Here is a 4,664-nt window from a genome sequence, read left to right as displayed (position 1 = left end):
GACCAACTGTATAAATAATCTCTGCCATCAAACACAGAGATCACACAGAGCTACTGAATTTTTTAAAAAAAAAAAAAAATCAATATAATTAATGTATAATGAAACAAAGCAAAAAGCCAAGATTAGATTGTCAAGGCACTTTGTTACAGATGAAAGCAGAGTGCCTCTCTTTACAAATAGGAATTTGACTGCATTCAGTAAATCACTGTGATTTTGCCTTCTGTAGCAAAGCCACATGGAAAAGAATAAAACTTCTAGTGACCCACAGCTTGATGGTGATGGGTCGGTTGTAAAAACTAAGACAGACACAGAAAAGAATTATTAGATGTTTCAAAAGCTTTTTTCTCATGAAATCTGATTAATAGAGCTGTTGTAGAAATGTTTATATGTGTAACTATAAAAGTAAGATTTTAATTTTATTTTTGTTGCTGCTGTTGTTATTACGATCAATGACTGGTTGACCATGACATGATCAACATGACAAAATAAACACCACCCCGCAACACCACCTTCTTTTTAATGTAACTTTCTACATTTTCATATATAGCACTTTCTTCTCCCCTCTGATTTGATCTTTTTCTCGGTCTCAAAGGTATCTAGTGAAAACCTATTCTGCAGACATATTAAGTATATGCAAAAAAAAAAGACACCTTTTAAAATACCAGTTCAAGTCTTATTTTCCTTAAACTCCACTGATCTTGTGTTTTGAGAAACTGGAACGGTCAATTGACCTTTTAGGTGTCATGAGTCTGCTATTGTGTGTTTGCTTGCCTTATTCATCTCTTCTCCAAAGCAGTCATCACAGTCTTTTCATTTTGCTGGTCTCATATAAGGGCTTTGTTCTATGTTTTGTTTTCTTTAATTAATTTTTATCATCACCCAATTGTGGCCAAAAAAAACCCCACCTGCTACTGAATATACTAGTCAAGGTCAGGATACGCTATTGATTTGTATGCTTGCATCGTAACCTTTGTAGTATAATTTCCAGTAATTTCCAATTCTGTGGTCTCAGCGGACTTTTTCTCAGCTAGCCAGGGGCATTCAGGGTGCCAAACAGCACTTCTTTCTCCACCATCCCAGTTCTTCCCCATCTTTCTTCCCTGTAGCACAGTTACAATTATAACTTGTATCCACATTAGCATATGTGTTGTAATTAAAAGTTTTCCATTGCAATTGTAAGCCTTCCATCTAATTTTAATGGCTTCCCTCCCATGGTGGCAAAGCCTGTTGCTGTTGTTGAGCTATGGTTTGTGCAGGTTTTGGGTTTTTGTGTGGTTTTTTCCTTAGAGAGGATCAACAAGTGCTAAAGCACCCATCTCCTTTGTATGAATACTCTCACGCAGCACCAATTTGATTTCACTGCATGTGTATGATGCAATAAATTGCTTGGTGCTCTCTTCACTGGGAGCTATACTTTGAAACCCATTTTACCTAGACATCTTGTAAGTGTTTTTCTTGGATCCAGTTCCTCTCCCAGTAGATTTGTCAGCATTGCTACCCATACTTTCTTTCCTATATCTGAATTCACATCACCTTTCCATGCTAGAAAGTTAGATTATTCCATTTCTAGGAAGAGAATGTTTGTTTTCCTCTCCGAGAAGTATGAAATATTTTTTTTCCCCTTTCATTGCTGGCATCTCCTCTTTAGCTGAAGATGTGAGACGTGAGCTTTAGGAGGATTATGGTATCTGCCAGCAGAAGAGGGTCCCTACAGGGGACAAACCTGCAATGACATAAAGAGCTGAAAGCAGAAGTCAGTTAGAACAGGACATGTAGAGCTAGGAAAGGCCAAAAGGACAAAATGGAGGACAACAAAAGGGATCAAAATAGCAGCAACAGTAAGAAGCAGAAAAGGTATGATTTCTTTCTTTTTTTCGCTCCCTGGGAGTAATGAAGGATGTTTTTCCCCCTTCTTCTTTCCATTTCTTCAGTAAAAATGAATTAAAACAGAAAAAGAACCCACAATCCCCCCCAAGAAATAAAATAGCACAGATGCAAGACAATGAGTCACAGACCTATGATGCAAGTTCAATCTTCTTTTTTAATGAATACTTAGGCAAAGTAGAACAACTTTGACAGGTAACACTTAAAAGCCCTGACTCCACAGTAAGTCTAGAGATGGTGATTACTGCCTTGTGACCTAGGACGCTTGGTTTCAAGGTCCTATCTCAAATGAGAAGGCAATTTGAAATGTGGGCTCTCACTTCCCGTAGTTTTGTTCTGTGGGCTGCTGAAGCTAAAGGCTTCTATACCTCCTGCCTGACTGGTCTTTGCTATGCATTTCTTGCACATGTATGGGACTGGTGTAAATTACTGTGAGATCCCGTGCATGGGCAGACCAGGGAGCTGGCAACCAGGAGCTGCTGTCAAGCTCCACAGGGTTCACATCCACTGGGACTGACTACACTATCAAACAAAATTTCACTGTATAGGGGTACATAGCAGTACAAGGACTGAGCAGCAGATCTGAAGGTTTGGGTTTTTTTTGGGGGGGGGGGCACTACATCTTAGGTGAGGTCCTAGGATCTGTGCCTAGGTCTAGTTTTTAATAACATTTGGAAATGTTACTGAATAGCTTTAACTGGTCCAACTTTTCTAGGTGCTGCTAGGCTCAGTCAAAACTTCAATGTGTTTGTTCATTTTTTTTCTAGCAAGTTGGAAGATCTGAGCAATGAGCTGTTTTTATAGACATTGTGGACTGCAACAACAGATGGAGTGAAGGGAGATTTTTGTGCTGTATGTCTTATAGAACAAAACACACCGGAGTACAGGTCTGTGACACTGCTGTGAGATTTTACTCAGGGTTTTGTCCATAGTAGGAATGTAACTATGTTGTGATTGAGAGGGGCAAAAAAATACCTGATTTTATGTAAAAGTTTTCACTTTTCCTAGTTATCCTGAAATTGTTCAGCTGTGATCCGCAAAGTAACTTAGTTACTTAAATCTGAAATATGTTAAATATGTGTGCTAAACATCTTTCTCTTCAATCTGGCCTCCTACAGAAGTGCTGCAGCTGGGCAGAGCACTCCCAGCTCTGTCAACAGGAGTGTTACCATTGCTTCAGTGGGAACAAGGCCGAGCTCATAAATCCAGGGTGAAGACATTTCTGTCTCTTTCCTCTGTTCTTGGTAGTGTTTTTGTTCTTCTCCATCCAACATCATGCTTAGTCACCATCAGCAGGTAGATTGTGTAATATCCGTTCAGAGACAAGTGTACTGAAAACAGTTCCCTAGGTCAAGGTCATAGCTTAGCTCCTAAAGGAAAAATACTGTCCTAAAAGAGCAGCCTCAGTGGGAAGGCAGTTCTGAACTTACAAACATATTCAGTGTTGCATTTGAATGCCAGGACAAGAGCAAGGCTCAGGAGCCTGTTGTAACTCTAATTCACATTCGTCCATGCAGAAAAAAGGCTTTTTATTTCACAAAACATGACGCCTTGGGGGTTATCTTCTTATAAGAATCTGGTGTCTCTTGTCCCTAATCTTTTCCAGCCTCAGCACCTGCAATCCATACTTAAGGTCACTAATAATTAGAGAGACCTATTTTTTGAAGGTAACTCCCTATAAGTTTTTTTTTACATTGTGGTGGTAATTGCAATATAAATATGCATAAAGGATCTTTGCACATAGAGTCGCTAACCAAACAGTAGTTTGCCATTGTTGCCACTAGAAGATGAACATTAAACAATATTAAAACTGGATACTACTGGTGCCTCTTTCTATTCTTTTCAAAGTATATGTGTATACTATAACAGAAAACTAGCTGTATCATTAAACTTAAACTCCAGTAGACTTAGGAATTTACTGGAGAAACAAATGAAAGTGCAAACTCTGTAAACAAAAGAAATACTAGTTTGTGGTTTTTTTTTTCATTTTGCCCCAATGGGTATACTTATAAGTGAAGTGCAATAATAGCAGTGTAGTTCTGTATGTGCAGTTTGATAAACGTAGTTTAATATTCCCTAGCATCCTGGCTTTTAAAAATTAGAGACAAGTGTTTCTTTGGGAGCATCATTCACTAAGGCATAATGTGTAGTTTAGTACTCTATATGTCTGGTTGAAGTTCCTTGGTATTCTAACTTAAAATTAACAATAATACTGTTGACATGGAGCATCAGACACATTTCAGAAAACCCCTGAAGCAGCAATTAATTCTATTAATATTTTCTTATGAAAGGTTATCAGAGCAATATTGTGAATTTTGCAAATTCATGAGGACCTAAATTACTGAGAGATGAATGTTATACAGTCTTTTATATTTCTTTTTAAACATCCCAGAGAGAGGAAACAGAAGTGGTTTCCAAAATCCTGAAAGCCCTTAGGTTTTTTGCATCTGTCTGCCTGATGCCACTTCAGGACTTGCAGAGACCCAGTCAAAGGCAATTCTGTGTTACCACACTGGGCAATTTGTTTCCCTCCACTGAGGAAAGTCGCTGAGATTTTATTGGCACCAACTAGTTCCATGAATTTGGCAGGGTGGCAGCCTTGTTCCCTGGAAAAATTTCCCAGCATTTACTGTGTTCCGAATCTTAGAAAGTTTTGCGTTGCATTTGGCACAAACCCAAAGACTTCTTAGATGTGAAGCAGCCATATTCCCTGGATTCCTCTTGCATTTGATGTAGCCCGAAGCAGAACCTGAGAAGGACTTTCCCAGCAACTACCTCCC

This window comes from Cariama cristata, unplaced genomic scaffold, assembly GCF_000690535.1.
Source record: "Cariama cristata isolate BGI_N322 unplaced genomic scaffold, ASM69053v1 scaffold33062, whole genome shotgun sequence".
In the NCBI taxonomy this organism is placed as follows: Eukaryota; Metazoa; Chordata; class Aves; order Cariamiformes; family Cariamidae; genus Cariama; species Cariama cristata.
The sequence above is the reverse complement of the archived record's forward strand: the minus strand, read 5'-3'. Positions refer to the sequence as shown.